At 38.1% G+C, this 8,776-nt stretch overlaps 1 long non-coding RNA gene across 1 annotated transcript; it reads right to left on the bottom strand.

Annotated features, from left to right (window-relative positions):
* Positions 1-595: 595 nt before the first annotated feature.
* LOC144067910 (uncharacterized) lies at positions 596-4,430 on the bottom strand. Its single transcript, XR_013298066.1, has 2 exons — positions 3,270-4,430; positions 596-2,474 (listed from the first exon to the last, which is right to left on the bottom strand). It is a non-coding gene; the product is annotated as an uncharacterized LOC144067910 (long non-coding RNA).
* Between the last annotated feature and the right edge of the window lie 4,346 nt (positions 4,431-8,776).

Raw genomic sequence — 8,776 nt, 5'->3', positions numbered from 1 at the left:
CAATACAATCCAGGTTGTGAAGATTAATTTGGTCCACATTCCTTCATTTTCGCGTCTGTCAACACAAAGCGGAAGAGCGGCCCACTTGACTCAGCGAGACCTGAATGGGCTGCCTAAAAGATAGCCTAGGATTCGCTAAAATTCACGTGTAGCCCAACCCAGGTTGAAAGTGCATTTTTGTACCGAACCGAGACAAAACTAAATCAAAAGAATGCTATTAATCACATCTTTTCTATCATTGTGTGTTTGCTAGGGAGGTTACAAGTAAGGGGGAACTGGGTTGGTTATCAAATGGGTTAGTTGTCACACTTTATACTAGATTGTCAGAAGGTGATGTTGCGCAAAATCGGTATTGAATTGATCAATCACGCAAATAAAAAATATAAAGGAAGGGCTAGGTTGTCCAACTGAATTTTGATTGTTGGAAATTTGGGTTAATTCAATATGTCTGCCAACTGGCCATAATTATTTGATTAAGGAATTGATAACTTTTCCGATAGGCGATTAATTATTATTACTTTTTTTTAACCTAAATCTGATCATCTATTTAAAAAAAAGTGGAAAGATTTCAAGTTGCATGCTTTGATTTTTGGGGGGGGGGGAAACAGCTTGAATGAATTTTTTTTTTTTTTTTACATAAATAGAAATGGAAACGCCATCAAATCTAAGCCGTGACTTTAAACTTCCCTAGAATAAATGAATGACAATTTTAAGACGTTCTGAAGTGAAGGGCAGTGACCAAAACTGTGACGACCAACCCCGTTCTCCCCTATCTCTCCGTACTTGGCGTGACCTCTGGTTCTGTGGGAATTGCCTGGTAATAGAGAAGGTTAAAAAGATGGCGGTGAAAATATTGATGTCAACGGGGACAATACCATACCAATTGCCTTTGTGGCTAGATAACTTGTTGTCAATGAGGAATACAAAGAATTTGGCTGGAGTAGTAAAGGCATTCAGATGTACTGACCCGTACTGTAAATGGACTTTTGTAGACCCCCACCCCCAAAACTCCCAATCCAGCCTTTAAAGAGGACCCTGCCACCATGTGCTCTGCTGTTAAAGGCCTTTTTTTTCTTTTTTGGTTTGTGTGTGTTCTTAAGAGTGTTGCTGGGAGATGGCAAATGATGCAAAGCATGCACATTTAAGAAACAAAACAAAAAACCTGTTGACCGTTGGCCCATGTGAGAATGTAAACTATGAGAATTATTTGCATAACTACGCACACAGAAAAAAACAACCTAATTGTCAATAACCCCGATATTCTTTAGTTAGCTAGTGAATCTTGTAGTACTCCAACGACGCTTCTGTAATGACCTATTTAGGAAACAAAAATGAAAATGTTATTCATGGTCACGTTGCAACGTTTTGATGCTTCAAAAAAGAAAATGTTAAGAAAAAAAATACAGTTGACCCATGAATACAATGTAAACTAGGGGAATAATTTTCAATACTATACACTCAGAAAATAACCACTATATACTTTATATATTTATTAAAGTGAAGTTTATATTCCATTTTGTGGAAAGACCATTTTGGGTGTCGTAAGGATCAACAGAGGGAAAAAAAAGACAATTTTACTCATGCAAAAGACATTGTAATACTTTAAATGTGCATTTTTATGCTTAAAATTCCCGTGTTCTTAAAAAGTATAGCTATGTAATGGCAATATTTCATGTTCATCAGTGTTAACTTATTCATCTTGAATATTTGCAACTGGGGGATACATTGTTATCATTTATTTATGGTTCATTTGTTATTGTTGTGACAACATTTTGTGAAATCTCTGCTCTGCTTATTTATTATATGATACTACATATGACAGTTGAGAATGTTTAAAAGGAGGCACGGCGCCTTTAGCGATGTCTGCCGTCGTTAAAGGGAGATGAAATGTGTCTCGTTGAGACAATTACACGTGTTAAATGCTCTTTACAAACCGCTGTAATAAATCTGCACTTCTTTGATAAAGGTTTTATCGGAACAGTTTGTCAAATGATACGATTCATCCTTTCCAAGTTTCCAAGCGGCATCTCGACCACAGTCATTTTGGGTTTTTTGGGGGGGATGTTCGCAAACCATTGAAGTAGGAAGACTTTATCTTAAAAGAAAGCAAACATGGCATGACATGTTTTTAATTTTACAAAATCATTCTTTGGCAAAACTCAGTTTTAGGTTCTATTTGCGACGTGGGGGGGGGGATCATCAAGATGGATGAACATGGCCGCGGAACAGAATGAGGCCAGTTGAATTCATTTGAATAAAAGAAACGGAGAGTTAAGCACGCTGGGAAAAGTAAACACGGGTCTGGGCTAATCGCAGTAAATCTGTTGTGGGGTAGTCGGAGGTCCGGGGGTTTGAGGGGGGGGGGGGGCTTCAATGCTCGCTCGGCTCCCACAGTGGACGAGTTCACAAAGCCGGGGAGAAGAAGAGCTCATACAGCCGGAGAGGAACGGCGTAGTCAGTCTGGTCCACTTCAACTATGTCAACAACAGTGTGTCATTTAGAGGAATGAATGAAAGGAACTATGGCTCATTAGAAAAATCCACAAGATTTGGCCTTCATAATAATAAAAATGCCTTCACTTTCACTTGGATTTTCTGTTTCATATTCAGTTTTACCGATCTGCTTTGGTTGATTTTTACTAGGGGTGTCCAACATTAAAGCCATATAAGGAGGTTTGTTATCATTATTATTTTTAGCACAAAATAATAATAATAACAGTTGCTTATCATAAATAAACTTGGATGACAAATATAGTCTAATGCAAGTACTTAAATGACTTTTAGGCTCTCTTTGTTCTGCCGTTTGATTCACTAGGGGGAATATTAATATTGTATAGAACGTACTATATAGTTTTTATTTTTTTGAAATATAGCTTTGGATTATTTACATTTGAAGAAAGATAGGAGTAATGGAATGTGATGAATTTAACTTTCTTGGTCGGGATTTTCTGGGCTTGTTTTTTGTGGCTGGACATTTTTCTATTGTTCTGCAAAGTGTGTTTTACTAGTGTACATTTAAAAATATATATATTATTGTACTACATATGTATATGGCAAGTGAGAAATCATGTTTAACTGCCATCGACGGTGGCCAAACTCACTCACAGATTTAATGTCAAGTGATCCTTCTTTGGTTAGCAGGACATAAAACTGTGGTAAAAAATGTTTTTATATAATGTAGATACATATTTACTCAAATTTAGATATGGATCATTTTCAAAATATACTAAGATAATATGTATAAATAGCAAAAATCTTTTTTCCACTTACCTTGGTTAGGAAAATATCTTTTTCCTTAACTGTAACTGCGGCAGAGAAAAATGGATTATAAAATATGATGATCTAAAAAGGAAAACAATTTAGAAAAGCCATGTAACAAAAGATTTAATGCAATTGTCATCTTATTCAAAAACGTGTAAATCAAAATTTTACATGTTTTTGCATGTGTTTTTCAGATTTACAATCATATGATAAGTTACAGATGTTTGTTTGCAATTATATTTATTGAAGTTTTTATGTCCGAGAAGCAATGGAAGGATTTTATGACTTTCATGAGACCAAAATTGGGAAACTTTGGTGTCCCACTCTGTCTTAATTAATTTTTTTGCCAGTTTTGTGTACAATGCGGCCTTTTTGCATTCCACTTTTTGGAAAATGTTGTTCCTGGAAGGCTGTTTTTCCAAATAGTGTACATTGCTTTACTAAGAACAGATGTTGGAGTTTGTTTATGGCTATTAAATAATTTCTTCCCATTGTCAGTTTTCCGACAAGTTTGAGGAATCATTTTATTATTCATTATGTGGGACTTAAAGCGAGAATGTGACACTATTCGGCCTTGTTTCACTATTTGGATAACCCCTCAAAACTCCAGTTGAGAAATGGAATATGCTGACAGGTTTAGGCTAAAATAGTTTCTCCACTTCCTCCCAAAGCCGCGGATCAGGGGTGTCCAAATATTTTCTCCGAGGGTTGCTTAAAAAATAAAAAAAAATTGATGCGAGGGCCAACTTCAAATTCTCCCACTTTTATTTTCTGAATAGACGATTGCAATCGGGTAAAAAAAGTGTTTGAAAATGTATTTTAATTAGGGACTTCTAATCCGTTTTGACTGGGGAAATGCAGTGAATTAAAACTTCTACAATCCGGGTTTAAAATGAGAGAAAGTAGCATTTTATAGTCTGAAAATGACAGAACATAGATAAGAGTTGCCATATTTTGCTGATTATTTTTTCCGTTTTTTTTAATCTGGGCCTGTGATTTAGTATACTTTACAGTACAGGGGTGTCTAAACTTTTTCTGTGGGGGAAAAAATCAAAGGATACAAGGGCCAAATTTAATAATTCAACCGTAATTTGTTAAATTAGCTATCAAATCCCCATCAAATAAATAAATATTGCTTTCACTATGAACTCTTTGACTGTAATAGACAGCAATCCATTTGAACTAGCAGCCCTGAAACTCGTACTTTTTATTACCTCCGAAAATGCATGCAAATTCTTCCGCTGGGCTCTTTTGTGGGTTAATGGTTGGCTCGCTAAGACATGCTGATGAATGCAAAGGCACACCCCGCTCAGAATACAAACCTGCTTAGCAAGATTGCCCCCCCTCTGCGAAACCACACAAGGCCCCGAAAAGGACAATTGTTTGTTTCCCTGCGCAGAATTTATGAGGGCATCAGTTAGTGCCCGAACGACAGAATAGAAAGCGCTCCTGCTCTGCCTGGGCTTCAAAATCGGGAGTCAATATTTGCTGTGGGCTATTTTTAAAGAGCTTCAAATGTGCAACTCGCACTCAAATGGGGGGTAATGAGGAACAAAATGAGGAAAGAACCAATACGCATGCAAAATTGCCTGTACACTCCTTTTCTCTTACCTTGATTGACAGTCATCAAGCTTTTAGGGAAGGAGAACTGACATCCGCTCTTGGTAGAGTTCCTCAATCTGTCTTTTGTCCAAAAAATGAAAAAGCCACTCCTTTCATGTATCGCCAGATCCTAGAATACACTTTGACCACAGTAAAACAGAGTACATGTGGACTTGTGTGATGAATTGTATGCAATGTGGTCATGATGGCGTTTGTCATATTCCGAGCAACCCTCGGGAAGGATGTCGTTATCTGTGAGAAAATCAACGAGTTGGATAAAAAGCAGCAGCTTTTGGGAGAGGCAGGTGGTGGTGACTGTTATTTTTGAGTTGGACACCTGTGCGCTACCTCTTCCTTTTCCATTTGTCATTGAAAAAGTTACTGACATTCCATTCAACATGTCAGTAATGTTATTATTCACAAATCAGTTTACTCCGACAAACAGCGCTAATCATACGTAATGACTTGCTGTCTGCCCTTCCCGTTTAGACCACTTCCAAATGAGTTGTATTACCTCACTTGGGCTAAGAAATATGGAAGTCATTAAACGGGGACGTGGAAGGGGGGCACGGGTGCCTCTGGCTACCATTCAAAATCACTCTTACAAGGAAAGAAATCTACATGATTGAGAAAAAAAATGAAGAGGGACGTGACTAAATTCTCAGAAGTACTTCTTCCAATCTAAACTGTAGTAAATTTTTTGCAAAGGTCCAATCCAGGGGAGTCCAAACTACGGCCCTCTGTCCACTTTTTAGTGAATGCTTAAAATATAATTTACAAACACTGGTGTCGCAAAAATGAGTCGCAATAATGAGTCGCAATAATGAGTCGCAATAATGAGTCGCAATAATGAGTCGCAAAAATGAGTCGCAAAAATGAGTCGCAAAAATGAGTCGCAAAAAATGAGTCCATTGTATTTGTTTTTTTTGCTACAAGTTCCGTCTTGTTTTCTACTCCCCCGTTTCCATCAGAACATCGGATGTTAAATGAAGTTGAAGTTGTGTGACACACCATTTCCTCTTGCTGGTCCTCATTTCTTCTCTCCTTGTGGTCCAAGCAAAGTCTTTGCCTTGAAGTTCTGATCTCTGTGCATACCAACTCAAATGGATTCCCTGAAGTTTTGGCATCAGCATCCATCCTTGTTCCTCAATGCGTGCAGGACCATTCCAAGCTGTCAGCAAGCATGACCATACATAGATTCCAGCAGCAGATACCTGGATCTTGGCAGAACATCTGTAATGATGGCTTCTTATGACAAACACCAAATATAACTTATTGGCTAGATTTGTGTGACATGTTTTTTTCAGTATTTTTTGGAGTATAGGTTGCATTTCTCAAGGGAAATCTTTTAAATTTTATCAGAAAGAAAAATAAAATATGTTAAAGTAATAGTAAAATAGGAAACAACACAGAAAATAGGCAGCGGTTAATGTTAACAGTATTTTGTTTAACTATTGAAAACACAACATTACAAGCTGTTAGCAGTCATAGTGAAAAAAAATACAAGACATTTGTAGTCAGGACCAGCCAATCTATGAAAAGAGTGCGATTTACAGTCCGTAAAATACGGTACTTTTGCCGTCTGAAAAGGTGAGGGATCAAACTTGGAATGAAATGGGACATGCGCATGATGAGCCTCTTATCACGTACTTTAGTATAGTAGTGCAAATGCAGAACAGTCCTCGCTTTTAAGTACTTTTGACAGCAAGGACACGGCGCACTTGACGTTGACGGACGGCCCCCTGAGCACGGAGGCCCTCTTAAGCCTGCCAACGGGGGATTAGCACTAGCGAGCCGACTGCCGACCCCTCTTCCTTTCCGCGAGCGTGCCGTAACCTCGTCAGCTCGCCGGGACCGTCATAACATCGACTGTCCGCGTCACGTGGCAAACGGTGACCGATTGGAGTAGCAAAATGCCGGCATTCTGCCGCGGCTGGCGTTTTGTTGGAGGGATTTCCTGATGGCTTTTGTGCCTGCGTGGCAAAATTGCTGCCGCCGAGCAATCGCTGCTTAGGGGTCGACAAACTGGGCTGGGGTCAGCTGACCATTGGAATCTGCCCATGCGCGTTTTATGCAGGACGTGCCGTGTCGGAGCTGCACGTGAATGCAACATGTTCGCCATTTACTGTCAATTTATTGTTGACAGTGCCATCCATTTATGCTGGCCAAACACCCACCGCAATTTAAAGGTGATGAGAGGAGCACTTTTGATTGGCGACGCATGGAGTGGACTGAGTTCAAGCCGCAAACGGCGCCATATGAAGCGGGCTTGCTTTACGGAACAAAGAGAAATGAAAAAAGACTCCTAAAATGATCATTCTGTTTGAACATAATGTGCTGAATCTATGAATGTGCTCAAGAGGAAAGCTTTATCATACATATGGTGGAAACTGCTGAATAATTTATGTATGCGACTGTTCCAAGTTGAGTTCAGTAGTCAATGCAGAAAAGTACAGTATTGGTGTTTTATTGCCAACAAATAAAATAATACTTTTGTTTCTACTTTTCTCTCCAATTATGGAAGATGCACACGTCACTGTTCAGTTAAACATGGGTATTTAAAATAAATGCGTGTGATTATTTTGGTTCAGGCTAAATTTGAAGTCAAGCTACTGTGACAAACGTAACATAATTTTATATTCTATCATTAACTGTACGTAGCATTCAAGATTTTTATTTCCTCAATTATTATACATACATATTGTGATTTTTGAAGGAGCATTCAGGCTTGGTGACTTATCATGGAAAACAGAAAAGTGGATTTTTGGCCTTAGGCTTCTTAAACATCCTTATCACGTTGTCTAAGGTTGTGTTGCTCTTCAGTTGCACACACAAGGGCCAGATTTGCTTTAAATTAGATCATGTTGAACTCCGATTAAATCGACTCCGTCCCCCAACTAGCTGCAGATGTGTGTCCATCTATATTTCACTTTTGCTTGCTGAAGTCTCTTTGATGAGGACTCCGGCGCGAATCCTGAATCTGTCATCCTCGCCATATTTCACAGATATGACTTTCCATCTATCTTGGAAGCTCGGCCATATTCGGAAAGCGTGACTTTTGAGTCCTGTGTTTAGCGTGAGAGGCGCTTTCAAAAAATGGAAATTGTTAAAAGGTTCAACCAGCGTTGCCAGATGCTACAATGGATGAATAAAGAGATGGCGATCATTAGAAAATACTTTTGAATACACTCCAATCTCTGTCAATCTCCTCACATCTTTTTGTTAAATATATATGGGTTATTTTTTTACAAGTATTAATTTTTAAAACATTTTAGCAAACATAAAGAATCAGGAGTTGCAATGGCAGTTTGAGATTGTAGCGTGGAAGTCATTATTTGCACTTGTCCCTGACTCAGGCTGTGACCTTACAAATGAAAAGGGCAAATGAGATGGTTCCCACATGAGTGACCCCGCTCGCCATTTTTCTTTAATCACCGTTGGCCCTGGACGAGAGAAACTATTAAATATCTATCTTACAAGTTCTAGTCTAAGTCTAAAAGAAAAGTCTCACAAAAGAAACTGGTTAAGATGAAGATTGAGATGAACATTATGATATCAAGAAAAAAAATGTGCACCTCAAATCATTAAAATGAAGGTTTTTTGGGGTCATTTTTCACATGGAAAATTAATTTGGCAATCAAATCTCAGTTATCTCTTTCTAAAGAATTGATCAGGTCCATTGTATTTGAATGCAAAAGTCATCAAATCCGGCTGTGATAGAACAATCATGCCTAGATTTCTAATTTCTTTGTTGTTCTTGTTTATGTATTAATTTTATTTATTATTTATTTATTAATCAATTTTAATCCTATGAACAAAAATAGCCTCGTCTATCAACGTCAATGGCAGCCAATGAAATGAGTTAATACATTTTACTGGATTTTATTATTCGATGGTAAGAAATGTGCTGCGTT

Source organism: Stigmatopora argus, chromosome 22, assembly GCF_051989625.1.
Source record: "Stigmatopora argus isolate UIUO_Sarg chromosome 22, RoL_Sarg_1.0, whole genome shotgun sequence".
NCBI lineage: Eukaryota > Metazoa > Chordata > Actinopteri > Syngnathiformes > Syngnathidae > Stigmatopora > Stigmatopora argus.
Note: the sequence above shows the minus strand (reverse complement) of the source record. Positions and strands in the feature narration are given on the sequence as shown.